The sequence below is a fragment of the Hyperolius riggenbachi genome, chromosome 10 (assembly GCF_040937935.1).
Source record: "Hyperolius riggenbachi isolate aHypRig1 chromosome 10, aHypRig1.pri, whole genome shotgun sequence".
Lineage (NCBI taxonomy): Eukaryota > Metazoa > Chordata > Amphibia > Anura > Hyperoliidae > Hyperolius > Hyperolius riggenbachi.
This window is the reverse complement of record NC_090655.1, coordinates 250,333,136-250,351,701: the sequence shown is the minus strand read 5'-3', so window position 1 is coordinate 250,351,701 and position 18,566 is coordinate 250,333,136. Positions and strand designations below refer to the sequence as shown.

Here is an 18,566-nt window from a genome sequence, read left to right as displayed (position 1 = left end):
CTTCCACCATGATGTTTAGATAAATTCTACCAGTGTGAATATTGAGGTCAGAATACTAATTTGCGTTATCAATAGTGTTATTAAAGTCATACATCATCAATCCTCCACATTCATCTCCACACTTCCAGATCACCAAACCAATTACAATATCATACATCTTTTTGGTACAGCTAGTTATTTCAGCTGATCCCATCCCACACGTGTGCATAACCAGTCATAAAACCAGTTATCACACAGAGGACGCACACTAGACTACCATCCTCTTACTTCCCTTACAACATCCTAACCTCCATTCATATTCCCTTCCTTGCATGTTCATCCCCTGTCTCAGTAAAGTCACCTCTTCATGCAATAAAACAAACATTGCCTTTTCTTATCCGGGAGGCCTGTCTACAATTCTCATCTAATGTTTTCTGTAAGTTGCCTCCAGATCTTATATGTTGTGTTGGAACAATCATATCCGGAATTACAGTGGACAAACGTCTCACTATCACAAAGGACATCCATACTGGTGATCCATTCATTCAGAGCCGGAGGATTGGAGCTCTCCCAGTTATTGATTATCATATTGTTAGCAACCATCATGCTGAATTCTTTAATTAGAGAATTTCTAATACTTTCTGTAATGATTGTGGAATTCTCTCTGTGGTCAGCGCACAGGATGCGCGCTGTCAATGCTGAAATCCTCCACAAGCGTATAATCTGAGAGAACCCAGCAAGAGGTGCAATGCACCTGTAGAGGGGGATTCCTGCCAGCAGATGGAGCCGTGGAGTGCAGAGGAACAGATCCTCTGCACAGCCACAGATGCCAGATAGGAATTGTACGAGAAAAAACAAATGAGAACGCAATCGCAAGAGCTGCGATTGCCAATGAGAATGAGCACAGGGACAGAATGTATGTGTGTGCACCAATCCAGTCGCCAACCCGCGACGGTGAACACACAACAGCAGAAACAAAGTAGGAACACAATCGGGAGAGAAGCGATTGCCAGAAGTGACACAAGACTGAGCAAGACAGAGCACGAGAGTAGCAAAGACACAGCAAACAATGAGAAGACACGGAAAATAACAAACGCTAGCACTCATTCGCAACAGCGAACGCGTTTACGGCGCGGTCTCTGCACGATAAGCGCAACAGAGACAAGCACGCCACTCTAACTAACCAACGCCACACAAACACGAAACAAGGAACGCGAACGCTTGCTTAACGGTTACCCCACCGAGCCTACAGCAAGCGTTCGTATCAGACAAGACAGAGAGAAGGGGCAGCCAGCAACAACCGCAACTCTGGCCTACACTCCCAGACAGAGTACAAAAGGAACCTCCACTGCTACCGCTAGAGCGAGTGCGATCCAGACAGACAAATGAACAGAAACAGGAATAGGTCAAATAAGATCCACTGCTCTTCCGCCGGAGCGAGTGCGATCTAGGTTCAGAGACAGGACAGGAAGTATCCACTGCTCTTTTCGCCAGAGCGAGTGTGAACCAAGTAGGGAAGCAGAGTTAGCGAGATCCACTGCCCTTTCCCGCCAGAGCAAGTGTGATCCAAGTACAGAAACAGAGCTTAGCACGATCCACTGCTCTTTCCGCCAGAGCAAGTGTGATCCAAGTACAGAAACAGCTTAGCAGGATCCACTGCTCTTTCCACCAGAGCAAGTGTGATCCAAGTTCTGGAACAAACGATTCACCATCGCCTACCGCTGGCGACAGTGCAATTGCAAGGACAAACAGAAGACAGAACAGGCAATACAAATAATACAACCTGACTGTACTAGAGGGATGCCTAATGCAGTCCCCAGGAATACTCTAAGATAATCTTTAGCAAACAATAGCAAGGCTGACACTCCAGGAGTGTTTCAACAGTAACAAACCATGATGACCAGCAAAGGATTGTGGGATCACATGGTATTTATGCTGCAAGCCTTCAAAGGAGGCGGCTAGGTAATTTGCATGACAAATGTATGCAAATTCCTCAGCAGCAGAACAGGTCTGAAACTTGCAAAGTGAAGACAGGTCTCTCTTCCAGAGACCTGCAGCCCACAGACCCGAGGAATGGTCAAACAGCTGTCTGCCTGTGCAGCCAGCTGAGCGGATCATTACACTTTCGTTATTTTCAGCACAGCTAAGGATCGCATCACGTGCTGTGAGAACAAAGTCTTCCTTTAATACATTTTTGTCAAAGGTAGATATGTTATCCCCAAATCTTTTAACTGTGGGACAAGACCACCACATGTGCAGCACATTCCCACCCTCCTGTCCACACCTCCAATACCTGGCACGCTGGAAAATTTCTGAATCATAAAAGGCATATTATACCACCTGGCAACTGTTTTGAACTCTTATCAATTGTAACCTTGTATCATGAACTTTCCAAATGTTGGACCATATTTGCGGCCATCTCTCTTTAAAGTTTGACTCTATTGCTTCTATACTGCGGTTAAATAGCCACGAGGATAGTGGACAATCCTGTCTAACTCCATTTGTAATTGTGAAAATACTGTCTCTATAATTTTTTACCTTCACGCCTGTACTTTGGTTGTTATAGTTTCTTAATTTTTTCGATGAACACAGATCCTAGACTACATTTTTCTAAGGTAGCAAAAATAAATTATCTAGAAAGGTGGTTAAAGGCTTTTTCTGCATCCACCACAACCAGTACTGCCTCCTCTCCTCTTGTTTTGCATCTATGTATTAAATTTATTGCTGTATAGATGTTATCTTCTTCTTATCAAGTTCCCAAAGTACAATTTTTTTGCTTTGAGAGCGGCCATTGCATTTTATTCTTAATTGGTTTATTCATATTATATTGTACCCAGAAATGCTTTCTGAGTATTTGTCTGTGTTCTGGAGTTTCTGCACAGTCAGAGAAGTCACTCGATTAATTTCGACTTCTGTCGTAGTGGAGCATCCTAGATTATGTATTACCATTTTTTCCACTGATAGGCTTAAAGTTTGAATATCTAGAGAAGGTATCAAATTCTTCCTGGCATTTTGTAATGGATTTAATCGGGTCAGTTAGGGTTAGAAACGGGTCATCTGCATATGCAAGGATTTTAATATTTTCCTTTTTTTTGTTTTTACCCCTGTCCTGTTAAATTGATTGAATTATTGCTTCAATACTGAGGTTAATTATCCACAAGGATAGTGGACAATCCTGTCTAACTCCATTTGTTTTGTGAAAATACTGTCTATACATTTTTTTACCTTCACACCTGCGCTTTGTTTGTTATATAGTTTCTTAATTTTTTTGATAAACACAGATCCTAGACTAAATTTATCTAAGGTAGCAAAAATGAATTCTCTAGAAAGATGCTTAAAGGCTTTTTCTGCATCCACCACAACCAGTACTGCCTCCTCTCCTCTTGTTTTGCATCTGTGTATCAAATTTATTGCTGTATAGATGTTATCTTTAATATGTTTATTTTTAAAGAATCCTATTTGTTGTTCCCCGAGGATGTTTTGAATTACTCTGTAGCCTGCTTGATAGAATTTTTGCGGTGTTTTTTTATGTGTGTATATTTTAATATCACAGTTTATAAGAGAGAGTGGCCTGAAGTGCGCACATTCCTGATTAGATTTCCCCTCCTTCGAAATTAGTGTGATTGTTACAGGATTGGATTCATCTGAGACGGTAACTCGGCCTTCCTCGATGTTGGTGAGGTTACAGAAGAGAGGAGCCAGAATTGGTGCAAAGTGTTGATAAAACTCTGTACTGAAACCATCAGGACCTGGGCTTTTCTTTTTAGGGAGTTTTGCAGAACTCTGAATTGCACACTGGGGAGTCTAGCTCCTCTCTCTCTGCTTTACTTAACCACTTAAACAGACACTGAAGCGAAAAAAAAATTATGATGATTTTTATGTGTAGTACAGCTAAGAAATAAAACATTAGGAGCAGAGACATAATTCTAATATTGTTTCCAGTACAGGAAGAGTTTAAGAAACGACAGTTGTTATCTATGCAAAAGAGCCATTCAGCTCCACGACTTTAACCACTTGAGGACCTAGGGCTTTCTACCCCTTAAGGACCGGCCACTTTTTTTCCATTCAGACCACTGCAGCTTTCACGGTTTATTGCTCGCTCATACAACCTACCACCTAAATGAATTTTGGCTCCTTTTCTTGTCACTAATAAAGCTTTCTTTTGGTGCTATTTGATTGCTCCTGCGATTTTTACTTTTTATTATATTCATCAAAAAAGACATGAGTTTTGGCAAAAAAATGATTTTTTTAACTCTCTGTGCTGACATTTTTCAAATAAAGTAAAATTTCTGTATACATGCAGCGCGAAAAATGTGGACAAACATGTTTTGGATAAAAAAAACCCCATTCAGTGTATATTTATTGGTTTGGGTAAAAGTTATAGCGTTTACCAACTATGGTGCAAAAAGTGAATTTTCCCATTTTCAAGCATCTCTGACTTTTCTGACCCCCTGTCATGTTTCATGAGGGGCTAGAATTCCAGGATAGTATAAATACCCCCCAAATGAACCCATTTTGGAAAGAAGACATCCCAAAGTATTCACTGAGAGTTCATAGAAGATATTATTTTTTGTCACAAGTAAGCGGAAAATGACACTTTGTGACAAAAAAAAAAAAAAAAAAGTTTCCATTTCTTCTAACTTGCGACAAAAAAAAATGAAATCTACCACGGACTCACCATGCCCCTCTCTGAATACCTTGAAGGGTCTACTTTCCAAAATGGGGTCATTTGTGGGGTGTGTTTACTGTCCTGACATTGTGGGGGGTGCTAAATTGTAAGCACCCCTGTAAAGCCTAAAGGTGCTCATTGGACTTTGGACCCCTTAGCGCAGTTAGGCTGCAAAAAAGTGCCACACATGTGGTATTGCCGTACTCAGGAGAAGTAGTATAATGTGTTTTGGGGTGTATTTTTACACATACCCATGCTGGGTGGGAGAAATATCTCTGTAAATGACAATTTGTTAATTTTTTTTACACACAATTGTCCATTTACAGAGAGATTTCTCCCACTCAGCATGGGTATGTGTAAAAATACACCCCAAAACACATTATACTACTTCTCCTGAGTACGGCGATACCACATGTGTGGCACTTTTTTGCACCCTAACCGCGCTAAGGGGCCCAAAGTCCAATGAGTACTTTTAGGATTTCACAGGTCATTTTGCGACATTTGCTTTCAAGACGACTCCTCACGGTTTAGGGCCCCTAAAATGCCAGGGCAGTATAGGAACCCCACAAATGACCCCATTTTAGAAAGAAGACACCCCAAGGTATTCCGTTAGGAGTATGGTGAGTTCATAGAAGATTTTATTTTTTTGTCACAAGTTAGCGGAAATTGATTTGTATTGTTTTTTTTCACAAAGTGTCATTTTCCGCTAACTTGTGACAAAAAATAAAATCTTCTATGAACTCACCATAGTCCTAACAGAATACCTTGGGGTGTCTTCTTTCTAAAATGGGGTCATTTGTGGGGTTCCTATACTGCCCTGGCATTTTAGGGGCCCTAAACCGTGAGGAGTAGTCTTGAAAGCAAATGTCGCAAAATGACCTGTGAAATCCTAAAGGTACTCATTGGACTTTGGGCCCCTTAGCGCACTTAGGGTGTAAAAAAGTGCCACACATGTGGTACCGCCGTACTCAGGAGAAGTAGTATAATGTGTTTTGGGGTGTATTTTTACACATACCCATGCTGGGTGGAAGAAATATCTCTGTAAATGACAATCTTTTGATTTTTTTTACACACAATTGTCCATTTACAGAGAGATTTCTCCCACCCAGCATGGGTATGTGTAAAAATACACCCCAAAACACATTATACTACTTCTCCTGAGTACGGCGATACCGCATGTGTGAGACTTTTTTGCAGCCTAGGTGCGCTAAGGGGCCCAACGTCCTATTCACAGGTCATTTTGAGGCATTTGTTTTCTAGACTACTCCTCGCGGTTTAGGGCCCCTAAAATGCAAGGGCAGTATAGGAACCCCACAAGTGACCCCATTTTAGAAAGAAGACACCCCAAGGTATTCTGTTAGGTGTATGACGAGTTCATAGAAGATTTTATTTTTTGTCAAAAGTTAGCGGAAAGTGACACTTTGTGGAAAAAAACCAATAAAAATCAATTTCCGCTAACTTTTGACAAAAGATAAAATCTTCTATGAACTCGTCATACACCTAACAGAATACCTTGGGGTGCCCTGGCATTTTACGGGCCCAAAACCGTGAGTAGTCTGGAAACCAAATCTCTCAAAATGACTGTTCAGGGGTATAAGCATCTGCAAATTTTGATGACAGGTGGTCTATGAGGGGGCGAATTTTGTGGAACCGGTCATAAGCAGGGTGGCCTTTTAGATGACAGGTTGTATTGGGCCTGATCTGATGGATAGGAGTGCTAGGGGGGTGACAGGAGGTGATTGATGGGTGTCTCAGGGGGTGGTTAGAGGGGAAAATAGATGCAATCAATGCACTGGGGAGGTGATCGGAAGGGGGTCTGAGGGGGATCTGAGGGTTTGGCCGAGTGATCAGGAGCCCACACGGGGCAAATTAGGGCCTGATCTGATGGGTAGGTGTGCTAGGGGGTGACAGGAGGTGATTGATGGGTGTCTCAAGGTGTGATTAGAGGGGGGAATAGATGCAAGCAATGCACTGGCGAGGTGATCAGGGCTGGGGTCTGAGGGTGTGGGCGGGTGATTGAGTGCCCTAGGGGCAGATAGGGGTCTAATCTGATAGGTAGCAGTGACAGGGGGTGATTGATGGGTAATTAGTGGGTGTTTAGGGTAGAGAACAGATGTAAACACTGCACTTGGGAGGTGATCGGACGTCGGATCTGCGGGCGATCTATTGGTGTGGGTGGGTGATCAGATTGCCCGCAAGGGGCAGGTTAGGGGCTGATTGATGGGTGGCAGTGACAGCGGGTGATTGATGGGTGGCAGTGACAGGGGGTGATTGATGGGTGATTGATAGGTGATTGACAGGTAATCAGTGGGTTATTACAGGGGAGAACAGATGTAAATATTGCACTGGCGAATTGATAAGGGGGGGTCTGAGGGCAATCTGAGCGTGTAGGCGGGTGATTGAGTGCCCGCAAGGGGCAGATTAGGGTCTGATCTGATGGGTAACAGTGACAGGTGGTGATAGGGGGTGATTGATGGGTGATTGATGGGTAATTAGTGGGTGTTTAGAGGAGAGAATAGATGTAAACGCTGCGCTTGGGTGGTGATCTGATGTCGGATCTGCGGGCGATCTATTGGTGTGGGTGGGTAATCAGATTGCCCGCAAGGGGCAGGTTAGGGGCTGATTGTTGGGTGGCAGTGAGAGGGGGTGACAGGGGGTGATTGATGGGTGATAGGTGATTGGCAGGTGATTGACAGGTGATCAGTGGGTTATTACAGGGAAGGATAGATGTAAATAATGCCCTGGCGAATTGATAAGGGGGGGTCTGAGGGTAATCTGAGCGTGTAGGCGGGTGATTGGGTGCCCGCAAGGGGCAGATTAGGGTCTGATCTGATAGGTAACAGTGATAGGGGGTGATTGATGGGTAATTAGTGGGTGTTTAGAGAAGATAACAGATGTAAACAATACATTTGGGAGGTAATCTGACGGCGGGTTTGCGGGCGATCTAATGGTGTGGGTGGGTGATCAGATTGCCCGCAAGGGGCAGGTTAGGGGCTGATTGATGGGTGGCAGTGACAGGGGGTGACAGGGGGTGATTGATGGGTGATAGGTGATTGGCAGGTGATTGACAGGTGATCAGTGGGTTATTACAGGGAAGAACAGATGTAATGAATGCACTGGTGAATTGATAAGGGGGGGGTCTGAGGGCAATCTGAGCGTGTGGGCGGGTGATTGGGTGCCCGCAAGGGGCAGATTAGGGTCTGATCTGATAGGTAAAAGTGACAGGTGGTGATAGGGGGTGATTGATGGGTGATTGATGGGTAATTAGTGGGTGTTTAGAGGAGAGAATAGATGTAAACAATGGATTTGGGAGGTGATCTGATGTCGGATCTGCGGGCGATCTATTGGTGTGGGGGGGTGATCAGATTGCCCGCAAGGGGCAGGTTAGGGGCTGATTGATGGGTGGCAGTGACAGGGGGTGATTGATGGGTGATTGACAGGTGATTAACAGGTGATCAGGGGGGATAGATGCATACAGTACATGGGGGGGGGGTCTGGGGAGAATCTGAGGGGTGGGGGGTGATCAGGAGGGAGCAGGGGGCAGGGGGGGGGGTATAAAAAAAAATAGCGTTGACAGATAGTGACAGGGAGTGATTGATGGGTGATTAGGGGGGTGATTGGGTGCAAACAGGGGTCTGGGGGGTGGGCAGGGGGGGGTCTGATGGGTGCTGTGGGCGATCTGGGGCGGGGGGGGGAGAAAATCAGTGTGCTTGGTGCAGACTAGGGTGGCTGCAGCCTGCCCTGGTGGTCCCTCGGACACTGGGACCACCAGGGCAGGAGGCAGCCTGTATAATACACTTTGTAAACATTACAAAGTGTATTATACACTTTGTATGCGGCGATCGTCGGGTTAACATCCCGCCGGCGCTTCCGTATGGCCGGCGGGATGTTGCGGCGAGTGAGCGGCGACAGGCGGAGGCGGAGGATCGTGTCACGGATGACGCGATCGCTCCGCCCATGCCCAAACAAGGACCGCCGCATTTTGTCAATATGGCGGTCCTTGCGGCGTCTACTTCCCGGCCGCCATTTGTCTATACGGCGGTCGGGAAGTAGTTAAAAGTCGCAGAGAGCTCTTTCTTCTGAAGCTTATTATCTCAAGTGTCTGTCACTGTATTGTTTTTTTCTCTGCAGAGGACAGTTCAAAAGTTCACGAGGGTGCTCTGTAAAATCATTTAGGATGCTGAGTAGTGTGTAAACTATAAGAGAATGATGCAATGTTATAAAAAAAAACTATATAACTGAAAATAAAAATATGAGAATATTTTCTTTGCTACAAATGTTCTAGTAATTAAGCGTACCACACATACAATTCAATATATCATTTTTTTTTGCTTCATGTTTTTATTTCTCTTTAACAATTTCTGCCACACTTTTTTGCATCCCTGTTTATAAACACCTGTAAGCACATGTAAACCATTGGTTCTGTTTTCTATTTTTAGAAAACTGAGTTAGTATAGCACCATCTTGTGGCCAAAAAACTCATTCACCCCTAACCCAAAATAAAATATTATCGCCATACATTGTACTAGGGACACAATTTAAACATTGTAATAACTGAGACAAATAAAATGTGTCTGTTTTATCTACAATAGAAATTGAATAGCTGCAATGTGGGGAGCACCATCCCCTAGAAAATCAATATACCACCCCAAGATATGAGTGGGGGTGTATTAAATACAGCTGTAGTGTGCAGAACGGTCAAAAAATCAAAATCGTAAACCAGAACCTCAAGCAATGACCTCAAAATAACCGCACCAGAACAGTATAATCAAATTATAATAATATAACATCCTTTATTAGAAATTACAAACATTAAAAAATCTTTAAAACATGATGGGGAAACAAATAAGCCCACAGTATCGGAGAACTGGCGGAATAATAAAGTGCTAGTGACAATAATGCAACCTTTCAATCATCAATACTATAACACTGACCGTGCATGACCTTATAGTGTTCCACATAGTGGCATGTTGACAAAGAAACATATATAATATGTACAATGATAATCCAAATTCAATGTAGGAAACAGATGAACAAGTGGAAAAAGAGTGAACAACATGAAAGAAGGGGGGTAGAGGATTACCCCTGAAGTGAAAAACCAGATAGATTGCAGTGACTGGAGACAACCGATAGTGTGCACATAGGTATAGTGCATAAAGAATAGGATGAGTAGATTTTGGCCACTCCCGGCCACCGTAGTTACAGAAGCCGACAAAGTGATTACGTTGCTAAGCAACGTGGCGCAATGGAGGCGGTAGCGTGGCCACGCTACGTCTGGGCGTTTCCCCCTTTAGGACCTATAAAATGAGCAGCAATTTGTGATTCCAGTAGCTTCGAAAAAGCCACACTATAGGTGGCGAATCGCGATAGCGGCGGTGGGGACCCGTGGAGGAACTATACTGGTAGGAACCTATTCATCACTTTGGGATTCTTGGACTTGCTCTTACCTTCCACCATCTTGATCTACTCATTCTATTCTTTTATGCACTATACCTATGTGCACACTATCGGTTGTCTCCAGTCACTGCAATCTATCTGGTTTTTCACTTCAGGGGTAATCCTCTACCCCCCTTCTTTCATGTTGTTCACTCTTTTTCCACTTGTTCATCTGTTTCCTACATTGAATTTGGATTATCATTGTACATATTATATATGTTTCTTTGTCAACATGCCACTATGTGGAACACTATAAGGTCATGCACGGTCAGTGTTATAGTATTGATGATTGAAAGGTTGCATTATTGTCACTAGCACTTTATTATTCCGCCAGTTCTCCGATACTGTGGGCTTATTTGTTTCCCCATCATGTTTTAAAGATTTTTTAATGTTTGTAATTTCTAATAAAGGATGTTATATTATTATAATTTGATTATACTGTTCTGGTGCGGTTATTTTGAGGTCATTGCTTGAGGTTCTGGTTTATGTTTTATCTACAATAGCACATTTTATTTTTAAACTACAATGGCTGAAAGTTCAGAAATGTTTTTTTTTTTTTCATTTTTTTCTTCTTCTTCCCCATTAAATGCATATCAAATAATATAATTCTTATTATAAAGTTCTGCCCAAAGAAAGCTTAGTTTGTCCCACAAAAGATAATATATACAGTGGCTTGCAAAAGTATTCGGCCCCCTTGAAGTTTTCCACATTTTGTCATATTACTGCCACAAACATGAATTAATTTTATTGGAAATCCACGTGAAAGACCAATACAAAGTGGTGTACACATGAGAAGTGAAACGAAAATCATACATGATTCCAAACATTTTTTACATATAAATAACTGCAAAGGGGGGTGGTGCGAAATTATTCAGCCTGCTTTTGGTCTGAGTGCAGTCAGTTGCCCATAGACATTGCCTGATGAGTGCTAATGAGTAAATAGAGTGCACCTGTGTATAATCTAATGTCAGTACAAATACAGCTGCTCTGTGAGGGCCTCAGAGGTTGTCTAAGAGAATATTGGGAGCAACAACACCATGAAGTCCAAAGAACACACAAGACAGGTCAGGGATAAAGTTATTGAGAAATTTAAAGCCGGCTTAGGCTAGAAAAAGATTTCCAAAGCCTTGAACATCCGACGGAGCACTGTTCAAGTGATCATTCAGAAATGGAAGGAGTATGGCACAACTGTAAACCTACCAAGACAAGGCCGTCCACCTAAACTCGCAGGCCGAACAAGGAGAGCGCTGTTCAGAAATGCAGTCAAGAGGCCCATGTTGACTCTGGACAAGCTGCAGAGATCTACAGCTCAGGTGGGAAACTCTGTCCATAGGACAACCATTAGTCATGCACTGTACAAAGTTGGCCTTTATGGAAGAGTGGCAAGAAGAAATCCATTGTTAACAGAAAAGCATAAGACGTCCCGTTTACAGTTTGCCACAAGCCATGTGGGGGACACAGCAAACGTGGAAGAAGGTGCTCTGGTCAGATGAGACCAAAAAGGAACCTTTTGGCCAAAATGCAAAACGCTATGTGTGCCAGAAAACTAACACTGCACATCACTCTGAACACACCATCTCCACTGTCAAATGTGGTGGCAGCATCATGCTCGGGGGGGGGGGGGGGGGGTGCATCTCTTCAGCAGGGAAGAGTTGATGGGAGGATGGATGGAGCCAGAAGCAGGGCAATCTTGGAAGAAAACCTCTTGGAGTCTGCAAAAGACTTGAGACTGGGCGGAGGTTCACCTTCCAGCAGGACAACAACCCTAAACATAAAGCCAGGGCAACAATGGAATGGTTTAAAACGAAACATATCCATGTGTTAGAATGGCCCATCCAAAGTCCAGATCTAAATCCAATCGAAAATCTGTGGCAAGATCTGAAAACTGCTGTTCACAAACGCTGTCCATCTAATCTGACTGAGCTGAAGCTGTTTTGCAAAGCAGAATGGGCATGGATTTCAGTCTCTAGATGTGCAAAGCTGGTAGAGACATACCCTAAAAGACTGGCAGCTGTAATTGCAGCAAAAGGTGGTTCTACAAAGTATTGACTCAGGGGGCTGAATAATTACGCACACCCCACTTTGCAGTTATTTATTTGTAAAAAATGTTTGGAATCATGTATGATTTTTGTCCACTTCTCACGTGTACACCGCTTTGTATCAGTCTTTCACGTGGAATTCCAATAAAATTGATTCATGTTTGTGGCAGTAATGTGACAACATGTGGAAAACTTCAAGGGGGCCGAATACTTTTGCAAGCCACTGTAGATCATTTCAGTGTGATAATTAGCGATAAAGTTATTACCGCAGGAATGGGAAGAGCTTTTGAAGGGGAAAAAAACCTGTGGTAGAGGAGTGGTCAATCACTGTGGTCAGTCTGAGTGTTAATATTTAGGCCAGCATTATAATAGCTGATGAAAGGAGGAAGATTTGTCTGTACGATTTAGCCAAAAAGGGATCTTCCCCAGGTTTAGGTATTAAAATAACTAGAGCTTCTATCTGACCTCCTGCGTATGAAGACTTTCTGGACAATATAGGTCTTCCCACTTAGAAAAGTGTGGCAGAAGTTGTTAAGTGGTTAATAAATTAGTTCAGCCTGATCAAAACCGGTTTATTCCATTGAAATCAACAGTGATAAATATTAAAAGAGCATATCTGATTATCCCAGCCCCTCCCTCCTACCCAGGTAATAGAGCCATTTTGTTAATAGAGATAGCTGGGGCGCCTGACAGGATTGAGTGGTGTTATTTGTTCGTGGTACTAGAGAAAATGTGTTTTGGACTTAAGTTCATCAAATGGTTTAACTACTTACTGCAGTAGAAAAAGAAGATTCAGAGCTCAACTGTGTAGAAATGCTTCAGCACCAGGGAGTCAACCAGTCAGCACCTGGATCCAGCAAGGTGCAAAGTAGTCAAGCCAATGGAGAAAGGACGACTGGGTCTCTACCTGGATTTAGGCCTTTGTCAAGGCCTTGTGCCGAAACGTTGTGTTTTCTGCTGCTATATTACAACAAAAGTTTTAGCTACAATTGCATAAATCCAGGTAGAGACCCAGTTGTCCTTTCTCCCTTGGCTTGACTACTTACTGCACCAGGTGCAGTATAATCACGACCTGGGAAACTTCATTTAAAGCGGTTTAAAATTCTGACATAATATTCAATAAAAACATGTTTACCTACTTTTTATATGCCATACGGTTATCATATTTGCATTTGTTCATAAGTATTATTATTCATTTAGAAGTTATAGGTTCCCAAAAGTACATTTTTTTGCTTTGTGAGCTGACTTTGCATTTTATTGATAACTGGTTTTATTCATTGCTGTATTGCAGGCAGACATGCTTTCAGTGTCTCTCTGTCTCCAGCAGCTTCTCAGCAGTCAGAGAATGTGTCGCATTCCTCAATTGATACATTAAAGTAAACACAATATAACATCTGAAGTTCGGATGCGCAGCATTTCACTGCACTCAACTTTCAAGCTCTGTGTGTAACCCTTCCAATGCTGGTCTAGTAAAAAAAAAATGGTGGTTGCATATAATATGCTGTAAATAATGTTTTAGTGCAAAGATGAAATGCAGGGTTACATTCCACTTTAAAGTCTCAGGGCCGCGAAAATTAGTCTATGGGAGGGGGCAGCCGCACACGCTAACGTTACCGCCGGTTAGTGGGGAGATGAATGAATGGGAACGCAGTTCCCATTCATTAATCTAAGTCGCCGAGTCAATGAATGCTGACATCTATTAGATGCCTACGTCATTGTATCTTCCGGGTGTAACACTGTCACGCATTGCGTACGTGAATCGGAAATAAAGACTGAGGACATCTTATGGCCAAATAGTAAATAGGTGGAGGAGGAGTTGGTTGTGAGGGGGTGGGAGGTGAAGATTGGAGATTGGATATTTCCTGACGGATGGAGACTATTTTGTTGGTGAAGTGGGTGGCTAAATCTGTGGCAGAGAGGCAGGAAACGGAAGGTGGGGGGTGGGTTTAAGCAGGGTTTATGCAGGGAGTTGAAGGTGCCAAAAAGACGCCGGGGATTGCAAGCTTGTGCTCCCATAAGCTTGGTAAAGTATTCCTGCTTCGCATGAGCAAGGGCAGTGTGGAACTGCAGCAGGTTAGTCTTATACTGTATGGAAATCCTGGTTAAGTCGAGTTTTCCTCCATCATCTTTCAGTGGCACGTGTTTCCCTCTGGAGGTTGCGAGTATGGGTAGTGCGCCAGGGCTGGGGGTTAGGGGGCGGTTGCGGCGGAATATTGGTGGAGCAGCTTTCTCTAGGGCTGATGAGAGAGTTTGGCGATACTGAGCTGCAGCAAGATTAGGACAGGTTAGGGTGGGGAGAGTGGAGGAGAGGGCATGGAGGGGATCAGCAAGGATGCTAGGGTTGAGCTTGCGTAGGTCTCGCTGCCATCGACCAGGTGGGTGGAAGGGTAGTTTGGAAGTGCCTTCCGTGAGGAGGTTGAAGGTGAAAAGGTGATGGTCTGAGGGTGGAAATGGTACGGTGTCCAGGTCCGCAATGGTGGTGGATTTAGTGAATATAAGGTCGAGAGTGTGACCTTTAGTGTGAGTTGGTGTGTTGTACTAGGCCACGTGAGTTGGCTATGGTGAGTAGCCGGGTCACAACAGAGTTCTGGGGATTATCGATGGGAATCTTGAAATCCCTGAGGATGATGGTGGGGAGGTCAGAGGAGAGGATGTGTGGGAGCCAGGAGGAAAGGTTGTCGAGAAATTGTCGTGTGGAGCCCGGAGGGTGGTATAAGACTGCAACAATGGCTGGGAGGGGATTGTAGAGACGGATAGTGTGGGCCCCAAATGATGTGAATTATAGGGGGTAAGGTGGAGTGAGGACACAGAATGTGCAGGATGGGGAGAGGAGCAGACCCACCCCTCCCCCTGGCCTGTTGACTGGTCTGGGGGTGTGACTGAGGTAGGAGAGGGCAGCCTCTGCGGCAGAGTCAGAGGGGGTGAGCCATGTCTCAGTGAATGCGAGGATGGTGAAGGATTTGGAGAGGAAGAGGTCGTGGACCGCTGTAAGTTTATTGCGGACGGATCTGGCATTCCAGAGACCGCAGGGTAGGGGGAGCATGTGTTTGTGGGTGGGATGGATGGAAATAAGGTTGGGGCGAGGATGGATGTTGAGGTTATTTGTGGACAGAGGGCTGTAAAGTGTGTGAAGCAGTCAAGCTGGGGATGCTTGTCTGGCAGCAAGCTGAGACCCAGGTTATGTGATATATCACCAGCTGCAAGTAAGAGTAGGTGGGAGAGAGTAAGCAAACGTGAATGGGATTTAAATGTTTGTGAGGTTTTTGAGCTGCTGGGGAAGGAGAGAGATTTCAGGAGATCTAATAGTTCATGAGAAGCAGAAAAAGGTGAGGAAAGCAGAGCAGGTGAAATGAATATGGAGTTAACCACTCTGTAACTGCCTAACACAGGATGCCACAGAGTGGCTCTCTCATTCCTCAGTCACGCCATATGGCGTCATGTCGCAAAGAGGGAGAATAGACGGGAGCTTGCACAAGCGTGAGCACCTGTCAATCTGTCAAACAGAGCCGGCTGCAGTGATCATAATAAATGAATAAAATGTATATAAAGCACTGTGATTTTGTGCAGCGCTGTACAGAGGAGAGTCTTGTAACTTAATGGGGACCAGAGAGCAAAAAGTAAAAAGATTTTAAACATACCTGGGGCTTCCTCTAGCCCTATCCGCCTGGATCGCTTCCACGCCGCCGTCCTCAGCTGCCCGCAGATACGAGAACCGGGTCCCGTCACTGACGTCATCGGAGCCAGCCAAAGCAGCAGAAGTGCGCCCTCTATGTATCTCTCCAGCGGCTGCTGGAGAGATATGCAAACAGTGCACTTCTCCTACGCTAGACTTGGTCCGACTGATAAACCTCTGGTCCTCAAGTGGTTAATTGAGACAAGTCATGTTTAATGCCCCTGCATCTTTTTTCATCCCACATTCCTTGAGGATATTACGTCAGAGTGTGTCACATCAGATATTTAGGCATTGTCCTGTCCCCTGACCCTGTACAGTCTGAGAGGTGAAATATGGCTTCTTTAATTGATCACTGTAGTGGTAAGATTGTGGCATGTTCTAAACTTCCCCTATCAGCAGTGGCTAGAGCTATCCTGGCCAAAATGGTGATGGTGCCAAAACTCTTATATATTATGCATAATTCGGTTGTCTGGCTCTCCAGATAAATAAATGAATATGTGAGTTAATATCAAATAAAAAAAAAATCTCCTCAAATTAGGCTATAATATCTGCAGTATCCTAAGGGCATACATGCAAAAATGGCACCAGGAAATTTGGGCGCAGGGTGAAACTGAAAACCTGTCCTGCAAAAGTCCCGGCAGTGTTATTCCCCCTCCAGGCCGCCATGGACTCAGGGAAGATGCAATTGGGCTGCCAGCTGGTGGCTGAATTGCACTGAGTTATTATTCGTATTTTATGCTCTGTGTTTTGTCAGCGCCCAAATTACCCTCTGAGTGTCGCTATAGCTATAATTCACATTACAGCCTATGGCGGGGACTAGCAGCACCCAAATGTCCAGCGCCCCTTTTACATGCCCCTATCCTAAGGATGGGGGGACTAACAGTACTATTTTATGGCTGCACAACTGCAACATCTAGCGGGTTGGGATGCCCCTGACTTAGAAGACCCTTCTAGAGACTTGGTGAGCTGGCTTCTGAGGTCTCACTCTGTGTATCAAGCTCTGTATCATCCCATCACTTTTCTAAACTCTCTACAGTTAATGCTGAGGGTCTGGCTTAGAGCAAGATCTAGGCAGGACGTTGTGGGTTATTCCTGCCAATATTGGGGAAATTTGTCTCTTCCCGAGTTTGATATATTGACATGTAAAATGTGCTGGTCAGGTAGCGGCCTGCATCTTCTTACATAGGCACTAAAGAGGAACTTTATCCCAGGAATGAACTTCATTCCAATCAGTAGCTGATACTCCCATTCCCACGAGAAATCTTTGCCTTACCTATACTGGGGGCAACTATACTGGCTACCTATACTGTGCCTACAGTATAGGTAGCCAGTATAGTTGCCCCCAGTATAGGTTAGATAGGCAGGCGTCCCTGGTATAAATTAGATAGGTAGTAGGTGCCCCCAGTACAGGTTAGCTAGGTGGGTGCCTCTAATATAGGTAGCCAGAATAGTTGCCCCCAGCATAGGTTAGATAGGTAGACGCCCCCAGTATAGGTTAGTTAGGTAGGTGCCTCCAATATAGGTAGCCAGGATAGTTGTCACCTGTATAGGCTAGCTAGGTAGGTAGGTGCCCCCAATACAGGTTAGATAAGTTAATGCTCCCACTATAGGTTAGATAGGTAGCTGCCCCCCAGTATAGGTTAGATAGGTAGGTGCCCCCTTGTATAGGTTAGATTAGGTAGCTGCCCCCCAGGTTAGATAGGTAGCTGTCCCCAGTATAGGTTAGATAGGTAGGTGCCCCCCAGTATAGGTTAGATAGGTAGCTGCCCCCAGTATAGGTTAGATAGGTAGGTGCCCCCCTGTATAGGTTAGATTAGGTAGCTGCCCCCTCAGTATAGGTTAGATTAGGTAGCTGCCCCCCAGGTTAGATAGGTAGCTGCCCCCCAGTATAGGTTAGATAGGTAGGTGCCCCCCAGTATAGGTTAGATAGGTAGCTGCCCCCAGTATAGGTAAGATAGGTAGCTGCCCCCAGTATAGGTTAGATAGCTGCCCCCCAGTATAGGTTAGATTAGGTAGCTGCCCCCTAGTATAGGTTAGATTAGGTAGGTGCCCCCCAGTATAAGTTAGATTAGGTAGGTGCCCCACAGTATAGGTTAGATTAGGTAGGTGCCCCCCAGTATAGGTTAGATTAGGTAGGTGCCCCCCAGTATAGGTTAGATAGGTAGCTGCCCCTCAGGATAGGTTAGATAGGTAGGTGCCCCCCCCCCCAGGATAGGTTAGATAGGTAGCTGCCCCAGTATAGGTTAGATTAGGTAGGTTCCACCCAGTATAGGTTAGATTAGGTAGGTGCCCCCCAGGATGTTAGATAGGTAGGTGCCCCCAGGATAGGTTAGATAGGTAGGTGCCCCCCAGGGTAGGTTAGATAGGTAGCTGCCCTAGTATAGGTTAGATTAGGTAGCTGCCACCCAGTATAGGTTAGATTAGGTAGGTGCCCCCAGTATAGGTTACATTAGGTATGTGCCCCCCAGGATAGGTTAGAAAGGTATGTGCCCCCCAGGATAGGTTAGATAGGTAGGTGCCCCTCAGGATAGGTTAGATAGGTAGCTGCCCCCCATGATGGAGGGGGGAGCCGCAGCCGCGGGGAGGGCAGCCCGTCCTCTCCCTCTCCTCCACTCCCCGGGCCGCCCTCTGTGCGATCTCCCCTCGGACTGCTAAGTAATGCAGCAGGGAAGCGCTATAGAAAACTACTCACCTCCCTGGTTCCGATCGCTGCTTTCTCGCCGCCAGTCTCCTCTCTCTGCATAGACGCTAATACATACACACGCTGCTT

At 44.7% G+C, this 18,566-nt stretch overlaps 1 pseudogene; it reads left to right on the top strand.

Moving 5' to 3' along the window:
- Positions 1–18,566, top strand: part of LOC137535249 (zinc finger protein 432-like) — a 141,296-nt pseudogene that overhangs the window by 41,693 nt on the left and 81,037 nt on the right.